Here is a 21,241-nt window from a genome sequence, read left to right on the forward strand (position 1 = left end):
CCCCCACCACCTGGTGAGGTGGGAATACTTACTTACCTTCCTACTGTGCAACCAGCCAACCTTGCAGTTTCAAGCCCATGTGGTTGGCTGAGCTGAGCTCTGACCCAGCGAGTCTGACCTCAGAGCCCATGCTCTTCCTCCGCTCATCCCAGGATGTGCCAGATGTATTCCTAGAAGCCAAGTGCCCTGCACCCCGGAGGATGAGGAACCCCAGGGCGGAGTATGGAGGCCTGGGATACCTCGCCTCCCAGACCTGGCTACAGTGAGCCCCGGGCATGAGGATCTTTGAAGGCCTCACTAAGGAGTTTGAACTTGACCCGGGTGTGGCCAACAGGGAGCCCCTGAAGGTTTCACAAAGGGACTGAGTTCCTCAGTCACATGTTACACACATGTGGGACAGCATTACCATGTGTCCTCCTCCTTCCCTTATTCCTACAGAGAACCCCGAGAACACCTGGCGTCCCCTCTCTCATTTTCGTTTTTCCTCAGCACGCTTTTCCCACAGGCATCCATTTTAGGCCTTGCTGCCTTTCCCACTTCTTCTTCCAGCAGCTTCTGGTTTTGACACCCTGTGTGATCCAGGACAGGCCCCTGGAGTCCACTGTTGTCATAGTGTCTGCCCTCAAACTGACTTCTGGGGCCGGCTGTGAAGGGGCCCCACTGAATGGGAACCCAGGTTGCTCTTGGCTCTTGCGAGACCTCACTGACTTCTCACGCCTTAGATCTGGAATGAGTGTGGGCAGCTCCCTTTCCCTATTGAGAGCTATGGTGGCTATGCATCCTCCACATGCCCCCACGCCCAGCAGTGCCATAAATACAAGCAGATGGGAGTAGGGACGGAGCAGGAATTGGAGCCTGGGAATCTGGGTTTAACTGCAGATCCCATGTGCGAGTTCACTGGGGAGATGCCTGCTCTCCCTGCCTGCTCTGCTGGGTGTCCAGGGACCAGCATTCATGCAGCTGCTCTAGTTGCTGGGCCTCGGGGCTGAAAGACTAGGGGTTATCGCGCAAGACGTCCACATTGGGTGGGAGCTCGGGGTGCAGGACATGAGGGGAGGAGTCAGAAGATTTCTGAATTGGTTGTCTCGGGAGAGGAGGCTGAGAATCCAGGAAGGGGACGAATGGTTCCTGGCAGGAGAAAGAAACGCCCCTTTGGGCCCTGGGGAGAATGGAAGATAAAGAGCCAAGTGGCCCTGGTGGCCTGGCGAGAGAATTGGGAGACGTTTAAGTCTAGCTCTCTTATGAGCCCTGTGGCCTTGGGCAAGTTGCTTACCAGGTTCTAATTTCGATTCTTTAAAAATGGGGGGAAATGATGCAATTTCCTACATCTGTAAAATGGGAATAATTATAGTGCAGCCGACATGCAGCTGTTGTGACCTCATGTCTGCATGGAGTTCCATACAGCACTTGGCACATAGTACATGCTCAGCAAACACTGGCTTTTGTTGTCACTGGCTTATTTAAGAAAGAAGTATTGCTGGGACACCTGGCTGGCTCCGTTGGTAGGGCTTATGCCTCTTGATCTCAGGGTCATAGTTCAAGACTCACATTTGGTATGGAGCCTACTTTAGAAAAAAAGGTCTTTTTTTTTTTTTTTTTTTGAGATTTTATTTATTTATTCATCAGAGACACAGAGGCAGAGACACAGGCAGAGGGAGAAGCAGGCGTCCCACAGGGAACACGATATGGGACTCGATCCTGGAACTCCGGGATCACGCCCTGAGCTGAAGGCAGACACTCAACCACTGAGCCACCCAGGCGTCCCAAGAAAAAAAACATATCTTAAGAAAAAGGAATATTCCATGTCTGTGTGTTGTATGTTGGGCAGTGCAGGGAGCTCCCCTCACAGAGCTGAGTCCCGCTGGGAAGAGAGACAGCAAACACAGGAGCAGTGACTATTGTTGTGAGCACGCTGAGGGAACATCAGGGCATTCCTGTTTGGGCAGGCGCTTTTCTGATAAGGTGACATTTAAGCTGTTACTGAGTGTAAGGAGAGGAAGCAGGTTCCAGGCAGAGGGAACAACATGTGCAAAGCCAGGGTCAGAGTTCTTGTCTCTAAAATCATTTGGCATCTGGTCTTAGCATCTAGTGAACTCTTAATAAATATTAATTGAATGTGATCTTCTCAGCCTCAAAGACGGCAGGAAGGGGAAGAAGTAAAGTGGGAGGGGGCTGTTGAGAGAATTGGATGGTCTCACAGTTTGGGATTTTCTTGGTTTCCCTCCCTTTGCCTCCACCGCTTGCCAAGTGGGATGCAGTATAGGTGCCTGGTGCCTAAGCCCCTAGCATTCTCTGCAGGGTCTCGTTCCTGGACCCCACTTTGCCTCAGGACTGGGCAAGGGGAGGATAGGGAGGGAGCACTACAGCAGAGGGTGTCGAGGTGCTGGAATTCAGCTGCACATATATCCAGGCAGCTGTTGTTCACCTTTCTGCTGCTACCGTTTTGGCTCAGCTGAAACCCTGTGCTAGGGCAGAACTTAGAAGGATGATGTGTAGCCTCTGGTTGGTCATTTCCAGACTTGGGTTACCAGTGGCTCATTGTCTGGCACAATGCCTTGTACAAAGTTGGTGCTGAAATAGTTGTTGACTACACAAATGAATGGCTGGGTAAGTTAATGTCATTGCCACTCGGGATAAAGCTGGAATTATTCTTGAGAAGTGATGGATATTAAAGGCAGGATTAATCAGAACAGGATTGTGGATCAGAGCCGAGCTTCCATCAGGAGCCAATGGGACACATGGGACAGCCCGGGGTCTGGGAGGTCTCGGACTTTTGCGGAGAGGCAGGAAGCCCCACAGTCACTCCTTTTCCTTCTCCGCTAGGGTTGAAGCCAGAGGGGGAAGATCCCACCCAGAAAACCTTTGTGCCTGACCTGCGTCACTTCCAGCTCTACTATATTTTAAAAAGTCACATGTAAATAATTGAGTATTTAATGGAAAGTTGCAGGGTTAATCTTAGTGTTTTAGCCTTTGAAAAACAATAGGCTTCTCTGGTTTTGAAAGAAGTACTTGTGGATTGTAGTGAACTTGTAACACAGGAGGTTGGTGTGTAAGACTAAAAATCCCCCCCAATTTCATAACCAAGAAATAATCACTGTTGACTTGGGTATATTTCCTTTATAGGTATAATCCTGCATTATCTCATTGTTCACATAACACCAGGTCATAAGCATTTACCGGCGAAATTATTAAGTTAGTCATAGAGTTGAAAGAGTCACAGAAGTTAAAAACCAGAACTCCTGGTGCTGTATTTCAAGTATCTGTGGGAAAGATGACGTCCCCAGCCTTTTTGCTAGATGGCATTATGGCCATGAGTGGCAAGCAGAGAACTACATGGAAGTCAGAATTGGAGTGATGACCTTGGGCAAGTACCTGCCCTTTTGTGGAGCTACTTGTAACCCCCCTGCTCACCTCCTGGGTGCCACAAGGCTCAGGTGAGGTCCCTGGTTTTGAGCCAGACCAGGTCATGTGAAGATGGATGGAGAAGGGATTTGTGCGTGCGTGCGTGTGTGGCTTCTTTTCCAACCTGAAATTTTTTCGGTGATCTTCCTGAAGGACTCAGGTCTCCTTGCTGGATCTCCTCCCATGATCTGTGGACCCTTGTGGCTGAGACCGTGGCTGGTCCCAGGACAGCTGTCCCTGCTAGCTCACCTCAAGAAAATGAGTGGGGGGATCCCTGGGTGACTCAGTGGTTTGGCAACTGCCTTTGGCCCAGGGCGCGATCCTGGAGTCCTGGGATCTAGTCCCATGTCAGGCTCCCAGCATGGAGCCTGCTTCTCCCTCCTCCTGTGTCTCTGTTTCTCTCTCTCTCTCTATGTCTATCATAATCAATCAATCAATCAATCTTTAAAAAAGAAAAAAAACAAAATGAGTAGGATGAAACCTCTAGAAGTTGCTGTATCTGTCACCCTGAAAGGATTTTCAGATCAGACAGCCTGCCCACTCTAGAGGACATTGTGAAGTTTACTAACTTTATTTTTCTCCTGCTACAACTGTAGATAGCCTGCCCCCAGAGAAGCCCTGTCCTGCTGGGAGGTGGCTGAGAACCTCTGCTTTGCTGGGCAGTGCTGTTCCCCAAAGCCTTCTGGGTCACAATTTACAGGAAAGCTCTGAGGGAAAAGGAGCTAACCCCATGGCTACTGGTACTGTAGCCACTGGCATAGCCTCCTGCTCTTTGCCTGTAGCACCTGTGTTTTTATTCTGTCTAGAATAAACGGAATCTGGGATTCCATCAACAGTCATATTGGAAAAAAAAAAAAAAACAGTCATATTGGGTGCCTGCAAGGCACAACAATGGGTACTGGTGAAGAGATGTGTATGAGGATATTACTGCTTAACTAATATTAATATATTAATACCAACATTACTAATCCTCACCAGAATTCGCATAGGCCTTTGTGTTTGCAAATTACATTTCACATAAACTATTTCATTTAATCCTCCCAATGACCCTGGAGCCTCGGAAGAATTATTGTGCCTATTTTGTAGCTGGATAGAGTAAGGCTCAGGAGGGTGAATTTGCCTGAGATCGTGTGGAAGGAAGCTTGCAGGTCTTTGGGTTTTGAATCCTTTGCTGCTCTGAGTGGCCCCCCAGGCACAGCTGGGCCCTTGGAGCCTGCAGTCCCACCTCCAGATGCCCAGCAGATGGATTTGCCAGCTAGACTTGGGAGGTGGGCTAACAGAGGATCAGATTGAAGCTCCCAGGGTGGAGTGAGGGGCTTCTGGGGACTTAGGGGCCAAGGCTCTCTGGTGGAAGGGCAGCTTGACCTGGGAGCTCTGCTGGTCAGTGGAGGTTGGCGGGTGGAGCAGTAGGGGAAGGCTGTCTAAGTCTTGAATACACACACACACACACACACACACGCACACACACACGGGTGGACATACAGGCAGGTGAGTCGAGGAGGGGAGGCTGAGTGAGCTTTCCCAGGGCGTTCCCCGCCTCGCCTCCAGGAAGAGGAAGTACATCTTTACACGAGTTTGTGGATTTTAACATATAGCATATGTGAGCATCTAGATTTACCAAAACAAAGAAAAATTGATGTACTGTGCTTTTGTTAGAAAAATTTTAGTAGCAATAACCTCAGTGCATTTAAGTGTGGTTTGATTTGTAGGTGTTCCCGGCCCTCCAGTCATGTTGGAGCAAAGCATTGGCTGGAAACAGGAAGGTTGGTGAAGGATCCTCCTCTCCAAAGCTGTCTTTGTTTTGCCAAGAGGCACTCCTGCTCTGTTGGGGGCATAAGATCCGTTTCATTCCCAGTTTTCCATAGTGGAGCTGGATTTATGGAGGTGGGAGGAAGTCCTGCCCTGGCTGCTGTGTTTACCCAGCTGTCCTCACAGGGAGGACACTAGGGATCCAGAGGCCTGCCTCCATCCTCCACCAGCTGCCCACATGAAGAGTGAGGTATAGGTGGCCCCTGCGGTCAGGCATATGTTATGTAACAGGACCATGGTAGGCACGGCAGTGTTACAGAGTGTGAGCGTGTCTTTGTGTGGCTGTGGTGTCCCTGCAGCCTTTGCAGGGAAAATAGCAAAAGGTGCTTATCACTCATTTGGGATGGCCAGGCTAGAAACACTGGATCCTCTCAGGCTCTCCATTCCCATCTGCTCCTGCCAGGCCTGCCTCTGGGGTAAACTCTGTGGCCTATTCCCCCCTGAGCCCTGGCACTTATGCCCAGGGAGACCAATTATGGCTGGGTGTCCTGGCGACTCTAGTCACCGTCCACCTGTCCTGGGATCAGGGCATCTGAGCCTGTCTACGCTGGGAAAGGCTGAGGGACTGAGCAGGTCTGGCCCTTTACTCAGATGAAGTACAAGTGGACCAGGGCATTGGCTGAGTAGGGGCTGATTCAGGTCCAGAACCATCTCCTGACCCAGTGCTCTGTTGAATGGGGCTTTGTTCTACTCTTTCTTCATCTGGGCACTCTTAAAAACTATACACTCTAAGTATTTTTCCTATTAATCAGGCTTGTTTCTTAGATGGGGATTTATTTTTTTTTTTTTAAGATTTTATTTAAGAGTGAAAGAGAACACAAGTGACGTGGAGGGTCAGAGGGAGAGGGAAAAGCAGACTCCCCGCTGAGCAGGAAGCCTGATGTGGGGCTCTATCCCAGGACCCCGGGATCATGAGCAGAGCCAAAGGCAGATGCTTAACCAACTGAGCCACCCAGGTACTCCTTAGATAAAAATTTAAATGTATCCTGTCTTTCTAGCAACATTTTCAAAATTAGGGAACGTTGTACATTTTAACCCAGCAGTTGGACTTCTAGGAATTCATCCTACAGATGTTTTAATTTCTGTGCAAGATAATTTATTTGAAGATTAGTCTTTGCTGCCTTATCTGTACTAGGAAAAGATTGGAAAGAATCTAATGTCTGTCTGCAGGGGGCCAGGAACAAATAATGCTCTGTTGGAATCATGGAATACTGTGCAGCTATGGAAAATAAGGTGGAAGTTCCATGCATGGATACGGAGCAGTCACCAAGATAGATTGCTGTGAGAGAAGGAGGTGGAGGGTGATGTGTCTGGTATGCCTCTGTCCATGTAAAAATAAAGTGCATTTGCTTATGTGTGTACATAGGGTCTCTGGGGTCTGCAAGAAGACAGTGGTTTTGGTGTCTGTGGGATGGGGCTGGTGCTGGGAGGCTATTCACTAGAGATCCTTTGAGCCATTTGAGTGCTGAATCATGGGAATATATGACTTTTTCAAAAAATAAATAAAATTAAGCGACAAGAACTATAAGACTGTATCCTTATATCTCAGCCAGTGCAAGAAGGTCAAGTCTCCAGCCATTCCTTCAAGGTCCTGCCAGGCTCACTCAGGCTCCTGCCACCATCTAATCAAAAATACATACTTGGGGGCACCTGGCTGGCTCAGTCTGTAGAGCATATGACTCTTGACCTCTGGGTCCTGAGTTTGAGCCCCTCACTGCACATAGAGTTTACGCATGTTTGGGTCGCCAGAGGGGACCAGGTATGAAGGTTTGGATGTTTCTTGGTAAACTGACCCCCTAACCCCAGCCTTGGAGAAAGTAGTTACCTCCTTCTTCCAAAACACTGCTTGCTGTTGGCTGGCTTGTCATTTTAAATCCTTGCTTGGATATGCTCACTTCCTGACCTCCAAAACTGGCAAGGCTTTCCCACTGACAGCAAAAATAAAGTCGAACTCAGCCCTGGGCATTGTAGGCCTTCTTTCCTGGGCCCCTTTTTCTTTTTCTTCTTCTTCTTCTTCTTTTTTTTTTTTTTTTTTAAGGTTTTATTTATTTATTAGAGACACAGAGACAGAGAGAGGCAGAGACACAGGCAGAGGGAGAAGCAGGCTCCATGCAGGGAGCCTGACGTGGGACTCAATCCCAGGTCTCCAGGATCACGCCCTGGGCCAAAGGCAGTCGCAAAACCGCTGAGCCACCCAGGGATCCCCCAAGATTATATTTTTTAAGTAATGTCTACACACCCAACATGGGGCTCAAATACAAGAGTCGCGTGCTCTTCTGACTGAGCCAGCCAGCTACTGCTGGGCCCCTTCCTGAGTCACTCTTGACTCTTTGCTTTATCTTCACTCACCTTGATTTCCCACCTCCATGCCTTTGCTCACACAGGTCCCCGTCCCTACCTGCCCCCACACACATCAGCAGGCTCTTCTCCACGTGCTGAATCCTGTTTGCCTTGCACCCTGCAGGACCCTTTGATCCCCATGGCCTCTTTATCTGCTCCTCTACGTTCATGTTGTGTCCTAGGTATCTGATTCCCAGCTTCAGGCTCCTTTAAGAGCCAAGTCCATGAGGGACTGGAAGCTATTGGGGGCAGAGCCTAGGGCATATCTGCAAACCCTGGGGCTCAGGCAGTGGGTAGGCCCAACCTTGGGGCAGGAGTAACACCAGTCTCAGACCTGAGCGCACCACACCTCTCGAGTTCTTTCCACGAATCCTCCAGAGAACCCATGAGGTGTGGCTACTATGATTCTCCCTTAGAGAAGAGAAAGTGGGGCCAAAGTCTTGGACAGCAAGACGTTGGATCTGGACACCAGACCAGCCACCTCCAAGTCCTATGTTGAATCAGTTCTTTTCTGTCTCCTCCCCCAAATCACGAGTAATGCTGATACCCATGGCTGACCCTCACTACCAGTCTCTCTGGCCCCAGACAGCCCTGTAGTATTTGAGTGTATTTTCTTCCCCACCAGGCTGTAAGCTCTTAAAGGATCAGCATCTAGTCTGAGATACCCTTTGGACTTAGCATATTTATACTTTTAAAGGTTTTAAGGAGGTTAACTTACTTTACCTATAGTAAAGTACACTAGTCTTAGGCCTACAGCACTATTTACAGGCCTATTTCCATTTATAAATACCTGTATAAATCACATTCAGATCAAGCTGCAGAACACCCTCGGAACCCAGAAGGCTCCCTGGGGCCTCCTCCCAAGGTAACCACTACTCAATACCTCATCACCAGTGACTAGTTTTGCCTGGTTTTGACCTTTGTGGAAATGGAAGCCTATAGAAAAGACTGTGAGATTTGTCCAGACTGTGACTAGCAGTGCTGTGTTCTTCCCTGCTGTGGGGGAGTCCACCATTTGAATGTATCCCCATTTATGTATCCACGCTCCTGAGCATGGGCAGTGGGGCTGTGTCCAGGCTTTTGCCACATACACAGGGCTGCTATGAAGGCTCTTGTCTGTGGGACATGTGCACCCACTGGGTGTATATACGCCTAGGGAGGAATGCTGGCTCACCCCACTCAGAATGTATTTGTGTGAGTGAAATCCAGGTTGGATTTCTTACCCAGGCACCTGGGGTGAGGAGCTGGGTTCCTTCCTCAAGGGGCACCAGAGGTTGGGGCAGGTTCAGGGGGGTCTTATTTAGACAGCTTGCTCCCACGGGGCAGTAGGACAGTTGAGGTTCAAGGTTCTGCATCTGAAGGGCATCCATGTGTGCAGTGCTGAATGGGGTGTAGGTGGCTGGGGAGGTGGTCATACTTAAAGGGACGCAGAATCCGGCTAAAGAGGCATTGGCCCATCTGTTCACAGTTTGGGAGAAAACTAGGGTGATCAAGATTTGGTCTCGCATGTATTTAAGAAAAAAAAAAAGCTTAATTACAAGGCTGAATTAAGTCAGCCTTTGCTGAAGAATTTTGGATAATTTTTTGTTCCCTTATATTTGTGCCCCTACCCCTAAGTGAAGGATAGCTACATGATTGGAGGATTTTTCTTTCGTGGTTGGGAGGTTCATGGGAACTTGGCCCTGGGAGAAGGGAGAGAGATGAAGAGCCACTGGAGTGGCCTGGCTTGTGGGTGTTGATTGGAGTGGGGCTGAGAGAGATGCTGCCTTTCGGGAGGACACGTGATCCTCTTCCCAGAGGCTACCCAGACAGAACTGCCCAGCCTCCGGTGCTCTGTCCCTCTAATCCCGTCTGGAGAAGGGCCAGGCTGTGGGCTGCTGACCTGCTCCGATGTGGGTCAGCCTCCCCCTAGAAGGCAGCCCCCACCCTTCTGAAGTTCACCGAGCCAAATGGCCCCTGGAGGCAGGATGGCTGCTGTCACTTCCCGATGCCAGGGTGGGGGCAGAGTGGCAGTGCCAATTAGCAACTCCTGAGTCGGTTTTTACGTAGTAAGCTATGTTAAGATGGAAGATTATCCATATATATATATATATATAGAGAGAGAGAGAGAGAGAGAGAAAGAATAAATGGATTCTCCATATATATGTGTGTGTGTGTGTGTATATATATATATATAAATTAAATACATTCAACAAAAATCTCTTCTAGGCTGCGTTAATATTCTGGAGACGTGCACGCGAACAGGTTGCCAGCTTTGCTTGGGCTGTGAGTGTGTGACAACTGCCTGAGTGAGCACTTCATGGCCATGGCTCAAAAGGGCTTGGATCTGAGACTAATGAATGAAAATATGACCTCAGAAGGTATAAAAAAGAGCGAACAAGCAGAGACAGGACAGGCCTGGGTCTCGGAGACTGCCGGGCCTGTGTACTGTTAGCCTGACTGAAGATGAAGTGGCTCTAAAATAGGAGAGTAAAATAAAGTAAAATAAAATAAATAAAAAATAAAAAAAAAAAAAAAAATAGGAGAGTAATTGTGATAGCTCACCTCACACAGGGCCATGCCTGGTACTTAGGGCTTTCCCGTATCACCCTGTTCACTCCTCACAGCTCTGTCCCAGACAGGAGTGACACCCCATTTCACAGGTGGGGAAGCTGAAGCAAGGAGTGTTTGTATAACCTACCCTGGGGTGCAGAGCTAGTAAGTAGTGGGGCCGGGAGTCAAGGCCAGGCTGTCCCCCTGCTTAATCCATGGCTGGCTGATGGCGCCCAGAAATCTGTGGACCTGATGGGTCAGAGAGGGCAGTGTCTGGAGCAAATGACGTTACCCTCCCCGCCCCCGCCCAGCCTCTGTTTCCTCATCTGTAAGCTACATGCGTTACTTTCCTACAGTTTCTGTGACAAATTGCCAGAAACTTAGTGACTTAATGACACAAATTTATCATCCTACAGTTTTGAGGTCAGAAGTCCAAAATGGTAATTCATGAGCCAAAATTAAGGTGTTGGCAGGGCTATACTCCTTCGGGAGAATCTGTTTCCTTGCCTTTTCAAGCTTCCAGAGGCCACTTGCATTCTTTGGCTCAGGGCCCCTTCCTCCATCCTCAGAGCCAGCAGCCTGGCATCTTCATGTCTCCTGGCTGCTCCCGTTTTCACACTGCCTCCTTCAGATGCTCAGCCCCCTGCCTCCCTCTCATGAAGGCCCCTGTGATTATATCCTGCCTACCCAAATAAGCCAAGATCCTCTTGGTGGCCTTTATGTAGTCACACCTACAGTGTCCTTTTGCCATGTCAAGCAAAATATTCATGGGTTCAGGGGTTTGGGATGTGATGTCTTTCAGGAGGTGTATTACTCCGTCTTTGACACAGGAAATCTAGGGTAGCAGCAAGGTATCCCTCAACATGAAGTGGAAAGGACTTTGAGATGGCAAGGTGTTCTTTGAAACCCCTAACTTCCAAACCACATGACTGAGCTTACCAAGAGCTTTGTGACTTTTCTGGAAGACGAGGGTATCTTCAGGAGGGAGTTAGCCAGAATACGTCTTGCTTAGAGAAGGATGGGATAGGTGCTGTCTTAGGGAAGTGAGCATTCACGGTACTCTGGGTGCTTTTTTAGGGCTTGGCTTTATCATTAGGCCTTACCAAGCCTGCCTAGATTTTACTCAAGACCCCTCACTTCTCTATATTCTAGTTCTGTGCTCTCAAGCACTCTTCTAGCAACGGTTCAGCTTGCCTAGGCCCCTGATAGGAGATGAAGATGACGTTCATAAATTGTCACTCCTCCCTTTGCTTTATGGACTGGGTCTGCCCAACACTGTTCCCCTGATCTTCTGAAGCCTGGCTTTCTGACCCACAGGGTGAGTTCATCCAGCCCTGTGCTCTGGTGACTCAACGGGGCTCTGCATTCTGATGCTCCCTGTGGCCTCTCAGGGGCCTGGATGCTCCAGCCTGGATGCTCCAACTGCAACAAGACCCACCTCACCCAGCTGGCAGGAGGGCCTTGTCAATCTAGAGAGTGGCAGGTGCTCTGTCAATCAGGCTGTACCACCCCCGCCCCATCCCCCATCTTTAACAGGGACCGGATGCAGAAATTCTGCTCTGGCACATTCCACATGCCCACATATTGTCTCCATGCCTCTGTTCATGTTTTTCCCTCTGTCCCCTAAGCAGTCATTCAGTAAATAATTTTCTCCCATGGCCCAACTCCCCAGGCCTTAGGGGAACAGATCTAATCACAATGGTAAAAGCTCTGGAAGACCGGGGAGGATGTGGTTTGGGATGTCAGGGGTTTGGGATGTGATGTCTTTCAGGAGGTGTATTACTCCGTCTTTGACACAGGAAATCTAGGGTAGCAGCAAGGTATCCCTCAACATGAAGTGGAAAGGACTTTGAGATGGCAAGGTGTTCTTTGAAACCCCTAACTTCCAAACCACATGACTGAGCTGTCTGTAATGGGGTCAAAGAAGGTGAGATCTGTCAAGACTGATGGGGACAACAATCTGTGGGTGGGAGTGAGAGAACGTTCCACTCGTTGGAGTTGGTGTGGTGGTGGATGGAGGGCACCACAGACATTCCGAGTTGGAAGGAACTACAAAGGCAAACACTCATCCAGTTCCTCCCCTTATCCAGTCAAAGCATATTGCGGGTGAACTGTGCCCAGGCCTTGAGACTGGTGCTGGGATATGAGATGTGACCTCTGACCTCCAGGAAGTTGCAGGCTAGTTGGGGAGAAGATAGGTAAGAGCAAACTACCCAGCAGAGGTTCCTCAGTCAGTGTTCCTGCCCCAGGGGACCTCAAGCTTCGTTTGATTGGGAGCTTCCTTATTCTAGAAGCTACAGAATATTGCTAGATTGTTCTAGTTGTAAAAACCTCTCCATCTTCACAGACTCATCTTCCTGTTGCTGCCACAAGGTGGACTGGGTTATATCCTGTTGGAGCTCATTGACCAAGTCCCTTTGCCCTCCTTGATGTGGCCTCTCCACTTTGGAAGATGTGTGTGAGACCATGTGATGCAGCCCCCATCCTCTGCCCTCACCCAGCCCATCCCTCTCTCCAACCAAAGGTCCAGGTCCTTCAGCCATGCTCTGGAAAGTGCCTATGGTAGGGGAGGGGACCAAGTGATGGAAAGCTTATGGTATGCAGCAGGTGGCTTCATGCCAGATAATCAGCTGATTGATGGATTCTTTTCTTCCAAATCCCTACTATGTGTCTGACACTGTACCAGGCTAGAGACAGATGACTCAGGTGTGGGGAGACAAGAACAATGTCCCAGCTGACCTTTTAGTGCTGTGGAGTGAGCACAGTATGGCTGAGTGGGAGTAGGCTGGCCCTCAGGTGAGGCTGTGATGCTTAGGGTGACTTGTGAGTGAAGAGTTGGCTTTCCCCATAAGGACCAGGGCAGAAGGGAAGGCTTACTGGCACAAGCAGGGGCCACTGTGTAGGGACCCTCTGGGAGGAGGCAGGGCGTGGGGTGGGGTGAGGGTGAGGCTGGGACTCAAGGGCCCTGGCATCTCTGCAGAGGGGTTAGAACTACTCCATTGGCCATCAGATCCTGAGACGTTCTTAAAGGATCTTAGGTCAGGAGGAGGGACATAGTTCTGCCTGAAAATAAGGTAAGAAGTAGACCATGCTGGATTCCTGCTGCTTCGAGCATCAGCTTCCCTGCAGCTCTGGAGGGCAGCCCGGGCCCCCACCTTTCTGGAATCCAGAACGCTCGAAATCCCAAAGGTTCTTTTAAGCCTACAGCAAACTAATTTTGTGGCAAAACTCTGACCTGAATTGATGTGAGACTAATTATGTTCTTTAAAAATATCTCATGTTTCTCTATGGAAATACTATGTATTTGATTTTTGGGTGCTGCCCATTCCCCTTGGGGGAGTCACTCTGCATACCATATACAGCACTATAATCCTTTCTAAATCCAGAAGAACCCTGAATTCCTTAACTCATTGGGCTGAAGGGCCTTGGCCACAACATGGTGCACCCAGGAAACAAGTTCAGAGACACCCAGGCACCTGCCCAGTCACAGCTGGGTGGCAGCGCCAGGATTCCAGCTCAGTTTCCCTGACTCAGAGTCTAGGACAAAGTACGGACTGTGGCCTGGCTTCTTCACAGCCTCCGGTTGGCGTGCAAGTGAGGACACAGGTGTGGAGCTACCTGGTCAGCAGGTGGGCCACTGGGAGAGAGGTGGATCAAGCCTTGACTGTGCTTTGTGTCTGCGTCAGCCTGGGATGGAAGGAGCCGGGCCGGACAGCAAGGGGAGGCGTAAGGACCCAGGAGCAGAGGATCAGGGGAGAAGAGGGAGCCCTGTCAGCGACTAGCTGTACCCTTCACACTTTTCTTTACTCACGCATCCCCCTCAGTAAAAAAAACGTTTTGGGTATGTATCCCCAATACCTGCATATTGCTCTATATGTGTATTACCTTATTGTTTGACCTTATGTTGTATTATATCATAAAACCTATGTCAAAGATAGAAATCAAGATGAGCTAAAAGATGTAATCCTTAACTTTTTTTGTTTTCTTGGTGATACAAAAAACCTTCTGGCTTCATATGCTTGATTATTTTCAGAAAGTGTGCTTTAATGCTCTGTGAGAGAGTGGTTGGGGGGGCTGGCTCTGTGTTCAGTCTGTTTAGCTCTCTGGTTTTAGTGGCTGCCCTCTCTGAAAAAGATCCCTGCCTAAGACACGTAGCTGCACATGGAGGAAACGCATCACTGGCTTTCTTTCTAAATTGGGTTACTCATTTTTCCATCCTGTCCACTGTGTATGCAGAGGATTTGTTGAAATTTGGCTAGTACATTTCCATCCTTCCTGATGCCAATCAGATGTTTTTGTCAACTAAATGGAAGGTATTTTATTTTAAAGTTCTTAACGCATGAGTCCAAAACCTACTCAAATGCTTTGGAAATTTTTGAGCAGATTAGAAAATTCTGTTACGTAGGTTTTTAGGAGTTCAGACATGAGAGTTTTTGTAAGTCACAGACTTAATATTGTTTTTGGTGACAAAATCCTATGACAGTAGAAACATTTCCAATGTTTCCGAATATGCTTTTCCAGAACAAATGCCCCGCCAGCCTCAGTCTCTTCTAAAAGAGCAGTTCCTTTCTCATTTGTTGTGATAACATGCCTTTCCCACAAAGGGACATTTTAAATGTATTTAAAGATGTTTCAGAAACTTAACTGGGAACTGTATCCCTGACAGCCAGTGGTGATAGAAAAACGTGGACAGATGCAGAAGTTTTTTTGTGAAAGAAAGATGTGTTGAACTAAGTTGTTAGGTTTGACAGGTCTTTCTGATTGCTTTTCTACAGGATAACTAGTAAATCTCTGAAACAGACGATTTCCTGAGTCACTGCCCATCTCATTACAAATTTTGTGGAAAATTCTGTTCTACCATCTAAAGCTTTTTACTGTGGAAAATTTCAAACATACAGAAGAAGAGCAAATAATAGAATGGATTTCTGCCTTTCGGTCACTCAGCTTCAACAGCAAGGAATGTCCTGCAGTCTTGCTGCCCTGTCCCTTTCCACCTTTTAAACAGTGAATCCCAGAAGTCATGTTATTTTCACCCTTATATAATTCAGTATGCATCTCTTATTTGATAAGGACCTTTAAAAAATAACTTTTTTTTTTAAGATTTTATTTATTCATTCATGAGAGACAGAGAGGCAGAGATACAGGCAGGTAGCCGAACGCAGGACTCAATCCCAGGTCTCCAGGATCTGGCCCTGGGCTAAAGGTGGCGCTAAACTGCTGAGCTACCCAGGCTGCCCAAAAAATAACTTCTTATGGGGCACCTGTGTGATTCAGTTGGTTATGCTTCTGACTTTGGCTGAGGTCATGATCCCAGGGTCTTGGGATTGAACCCCACAGTGGGCTCCCTGCTCAGTGGGGAGCCTGCTTCTCCCTCTCCTTCTCACCCCCCCCCATTCTCTATCTCTCTCTTAAATAAATAAAATCTTAAAAAAATAAAAAACTTGTTTTATTTTGAAATAATTATAGGTTCACGGGAAGTTGCAAAAATAGTACTCCAAGTCCCATATGCCCTGCTCTCAGTAGTGACATCTTGAATTGCTGTAGGACAATTATCAAAACCAGAAGTAGACTTGAGCACAATACTATTAACTAGACTACAGACCTTACTCAATTTTCACTGTGTGTGTGTATGTGTTTGTGCATATGTATGTGACTGTATACAGTTTTATCACCTATAGACTCTTGTAGCCACCACTATCAAGATATAAGGGATCTCATCACCTGGAGAGAAGTCCCTGTACTACCCTCTACCTGTGTACACACCTTCCTTGCTGTCCTCTGCCAACCACGAATCTGTTCGGCATCTTTATAGATTTGCCATTTTGAGAAAGTTATATATAAACAGAACAAGACAGTATGTGACCTTTAGGGATTGGTTCTTCTCAGTAAATGGAATGCCCTTGAACTCCTTCCAGATTTCTGCCTGTATCAATAAGTTTGTTGCTTTTTATTGCTGAGTAGTATTCCATGATCTAGATGTACTGGAATTTAACCTTTCTTTGCCCGTTGAAGGACATTTCGATTGTTTCCAGGTTTTGTCAATTATACATACAACTGCTTTGGACATAAGCATATAGGGTTTTGTGTGGGCATGCATTTTCATTTCTGTAGGATAAATGTCTAAGAGTGATTACTGGGTTATATGGTAAATGGCATGTTAATTTTGTAAGAAACTACCAAACTGTTTTCCATAGTGGTTCTACCATTTTATATTCCTACCAGGAATGTATGTAAGAGCTGGTTTCTCTGCACCCTTGCCAGCTTTTTATGTTGTCTCTATTGTATTAACATGTGTATAGTGATGGCTTGTGGTTTAGTTTGCATTTCGCTAATAGCTAACAACGTTGAACAGCTGTTTATGTGTTTCTTGTCCATGTATCCTTCTTGAATGGAATGTCCTTTCATATCTTCTGCCCATTTACTTTCTCTCTTTTTTTTTTTTTTAGGATTTTCTTTATTTATTCATGAGACACAGAGAGAGAGAGGCAGAGACAGAGGGAGGAGCAGGCCCTTCGCAGAGAGCCCAATATGAGACTCGATCCCCGGACCCAGGATCACACCCTGAACTGAAGGCAGACACTCAACCGCTGAGCCACCCCAGCGTCCCCTCTGCCCATTTTTTTATTGTTTTCGTTTGTTTGTTTGTTTGTTTGTTTTACTGTTGAGCTTGAGCATTCTTGCTATATTCTAGATGCTTGCCGTTTGTTAGATATGTGTCTTCAGGGGCGCCTGGATGATGCAGTCAGTTGGGTGCCTGCCTTTGGCTCAGGTCATGATATCAGGGTCCTGGGATAGAGCCTCACATTGGGCTCCCTGCTCAGTGGGGAGTCTGTGTCTCCTCCCTCTTCCACTGCCCCCCTGCCCTGCTGTCTCTTGCTCTCTCTCAAATAAATAATAAAATCTTAAAAAAAAAAAAGATATGTATCTTCTAAAACTTTATAGTCTTGCATTTTACCTTTAAATCTGTGATCCATTTTGAATTACCTTTTGGGGATGCCTGGGTGGCTCAACGGTTGAGCACCTGCCTTTGGCTCAGGGCATGATCCCCCCCGGTCCTGGGATCAAGTCCCACATTGGGCTTCCTGCATGAAGCCTGCTTCTCCCTCTGCCTGTGTTTCTGCCTCTCTTTCTCTCTGTGTCTCCCATGAATGAATAAATAAAATTTTAAAAAAAGAATTACTTTTTGTATATGGTATAAAGTTTTAGGTTAAGGTTTGTTCTTTTCTGCCTCTGGATGTCCAGTTGTTCAGTACTGTTTATTGAAAAGATGATTCTTCCTTCGTTGATAAGGATTTTTATATCCACCATGCCATGATCATGCCTAATGCCTAATGTAACTGACAAGAATTCCTGTGTGTTACCTATTTCAAAGATGTCTTTTCATCACTGGTTTGTTAGCATTAAGATCCAGTAAGGTCCACATGTTGCATTTAGTTATGTCTCTTGAGTATTCTTATAACAGCCCTCAAGCACCTTTGTTTATAAGCCACTGATTTTTTGGTGAAATCGAGTTATTTGTCCTGTAGACTATCCTGTACTCTAGATTTGGCTGCTGCTTCCTCATGATATCATTTTTTTAGATGTGTTTTTTTTTTTTTTATGATATCATTTAGTGTGTTCCACTACCCTGTGTATTTCCTGGATACTAGTAGTAGCTCTGGAGGCTTGTTTTGGTCCCATTTCACTTTGGGGCAAAGGTCCTTCTTAGGTGGTGCCGTATGTTCCCCATGCATCCCATCAGAGGCTGGAAACTTCTCTCAGCCCCATGTTGGTGATGTTGATCTTGACTGTGGGGTCAGAGTTTGACTTGCCCAGACTGCTTGTTAGCTAGGGGGTTTTATCATCCATCGAGGATCCATATCTATGTCCAGTATGTCCAGTATTTGCATTAGGAGTTGCAAAATGGTCATTCTGTTTCTATTAATAGGACCTCTGTAAAGTACTGTATGCCCTCAGCCATTCTGAGGTTACCCTGAAATATTATAGATGGGAAACCCAGGTTCTCAGAGATGAAGTCACTTGTCCAAGTTCGACATGGTGGAGTCTGGAGGAATCCTGTTGGGTGGCCTCAAAGCTGAAGCTTGGTTATGCTACTTAATTAAACACTCTGCCCCAAAGTCCCTGCCACTTTGAAGCCTTCCCTGGCCCTCCCCCCAGCCTTGGCCATTGCTATTGATGTCACTCGAGTGTGAGAGGACAGGACCCCAGTGACTGTCCCCCATCCCCAGCACACACACTGTGAACAGCTTGTGCGGTCTAGCATTGTGTGCTGCCTCAGGCCCTGGGGGCAAGTGAGCCCCCAGGGATCAACACCCTCAGAGGAACTGTCCTTACCTGTTTCTTGGTGCCAGGGACCTTGTGTCTGTGAGTCAGAATATTAATTCATGTGTTTTGGGGGGATATCATGAAAATCCTGGAATCCTTTGGTGTTACCCAGGGGCTGTAAAACCAATTTCCACATCATTTTCCTCTTTTCTTAGATGTAGTTAATATTACTTACTTCAAAGTTGCTAGGGAAAAAAAAAAATCATGAGACGATGCTAGGGAAAACAATTTGTAAATCATGAGTACTGCCTGGAGTCAAGTAAAGAGCTAGTGAACAAACCCAGAAGCACGGTGAGCTTGGTAGGGCCCCAGAGCCCTTCCAGCTTCAGCTGCCCCTCCCTGCAGAGGACCTCCCTCCCCTTTCTGCAAAGAGGGTCTCGGGCCTGCTAGACAGGACTGCATCCGGGAAGGAGGCTCTGGAGTGGGAGGGGCTGCTTTCGTGGGGGCCCCCACTTGGTAGGTGCGGGGGTGACAATGTGTTTATAGGACTGAGTTTGAATTCTCGCCCTGGTTTTGGGGCAAGTCGTCCACCCTCTCTGAGTAGACTTTTGCCTGTGAGCCAGCTGACCTACATGGGGGATGCCAGGGTCTCTCTGGGGTTGGAAAGGGGCACTTGAGTGGCAGACATGCAAAGCTCCAGGAAGAAGCTGGGCCTAGAGCCTTCACCCAGCTTCCACAGCCGAATAGCCTCCCTGGCGCAGGTCCCCTCCCCGTGGGCAGGGTCAGCTCAGCAGTGCCCCTGTGTGGGCCTCCCAGCACTGCTTCTGTGGTGGACAAAACAGCCTTTGACACACCAGCCTGCCTTTGCTTGGAAGCTGGAGATTTAGGAGTATTTGTACTTCCTCTAGGCATCCCCCTCCCCCCTAATTCCCAGTGTTTATTCATTTAATTTGGGATGATAGACAAAGATGATGATTTACAACCCAGATCTTCTTTTTTAAAGAAGTATTTCTGTCACTGGTTTCCAATTTTGCAACCATACTTACAGGAGCTATTCTTAGACTTGTCGCTGTTTCTTTTTCAGAGCTCGCCACCAGTCTTTATATAGACACCTTCTCCAGTTTTGAGTTTCTTTATATAGATGCCTTCTCCATTTTTTATTTTAAATCAGATTCATCTCTTGGTCAGTATGTTAGAGATCACTTATTTTCACGGGAAAACAGAAATGCAAAGGGCTCTCCTAGGGTAAAAATTTAGAGCTAAGAGCGGATGTGGTGCAGGTGGGGGCAGGGGATGCTGGAGACATATGGGGGGGACCAGGGGCAAAGCCAGGAGTGTGGGGACACAGTAGGCAAAGAGCCTTTTCATCCAGGATCAGGCTGTGGGCCTGGGTGGACCTCGGAAGTCTCTGTTGGTGCCAAGATGCTCTGGCTGAGAATACCAGCAGGGGCTTGGAAGGGTCCATGAGAGGTCATCTCGGCTGACCTTGGGGCTCAGGCTGACATGGTCAAGCTTGGGGCTTGGCTGTTTTCTGGGTCAGGCTGCAGAGACCCCCCTCCCAGGGCCCCAGCAAAGCTGTGTGGGGACACATGGCTGGTTGTAGGTGGGGCTGGGACCTGAGCTGCAGCCAGAGCTCTCTCCCCAGTGTCCATGCTCTCTGCTTCACAGTCAGTGGATCCTCTGGTCACCCTGCAGGTTAGTCTCCCAGGGCTTCTGCCACAGACTCAGTGGCTCCAGGATGGCACTGACCAGCCCATTGGCAGCTGGCAAAACTGAAAGGGATGCCTGTCAAGGCCATAGGACTCAGATGCCCTTGGGTACAGCACCGTCCAGCCTCTCAAGAGTGGCTTTACTCCGTGACAGCAGCTCTTCCTTGGGGGCATCTGGGTTAATTTTTAATGTAAAATTGTTAGCTTGTTACCATGGGTCTTGAAGTTGCCATTGGGAAGAGCAGCCGGCAGAGAACCCACATGGGATAACTGGATAGGACCCTAGAAGGCCAGCCCCTGTCCCATCCACTCCCATCTTTATTTTCCCACCCAGAATCTCCCTTTATACTAATTTCTTCATCTCTGTGTGCTTCTCCATGAAATAGCTCAAATTCTTAAAATAAAGACTGAAAATCAATAGATAATAAGGTAAATGTAATAAATGGCTCTGGTGCTGAACTTGGTGCTGGGGACTAAAAGACAGAAATATGGTCTTGCCTCAAAGAGTGGGCAGCCTCAGGAGCATTAACACAGGAGCCAGTGACAGAGTCGCATGTTACATAGAAGCACAAAGGCATGTGACATAGAGGTCTCTGATTGGGGGAAGCTGGAAGGCAGGCTTTTAGAAAGAGTGATATGGAAAACTGAATTAAAAGAGCTGTTTGAAGGTTCACAGGGTGGGCCACAAAGGCTCCAAAATGGCTAGATGGATGGATGACAGAGGGATGATGAAGAATGAGGGTCAGCCGTTAGGGAAGTTGGGGAGAAGTGGCCAAGAAAAGGTCAGGTCTCTGAAGAGATAAAGTGGCAAAGTGACCTTGCTGGATTGGCAAGTGTGAAGATGCACAGATCCAGCAGGTTTTTGCTGAGCCCCTGCCATGTGACTGGGCTGTGCTGGGTGCTGCCGATCCTGCTGTGAGCAGAACAGAGCCCTTGCCCTCTGTATGCTTATTATGTTCTGGTGAAGGAGGCAGCTAATAAGTATATGAGTAAATGTACGCTTTGTCAGAGGGAGTCAGGCGGGAAGGAGTGCTCTGGAGAAAAATAAAGGGGTGGAGAGTGCCTGGGGTGGGGGAGGCATGGCCACGTGTGAGCAGGTAGTCAGGGCAGGGATCTAAAGGAAGTGCAGAAGTGAGCTGTGTGGCAGACCAGGGTGGCAGCCAGTGCAGAGGGCCTGTGGCAGG

General features: G+C 48.0%; 1 protein-coding gene across 2 annotated transcripts in view; it reads left to right on the forward strand.

Annotated features, from left to right (window-relative positions):
• The window catches only part of TMEM184B (transmembrane protein 184B), a 49,649-nt gene that overhangs the window by 2,690 nt on the left and 25,718 nt on the right, over positions 1 to 21,241 (forward strand). The window lies entirely within an intron of this gene.

This window comes from Canis lupus, chromosome 11 (genome assembly GCF_048164855.1).
Source record: "Canis lupus baileyi chromosome 11, mCanLup2.hap1, whole genome shotgun sequence".
Classification (NCBI taxonomy): domain Eukaryota; kingdom Metazoa; phylum Chordata; class Mammalia; order Carnivora; family Canidae; genus Canis; species Canis lupus.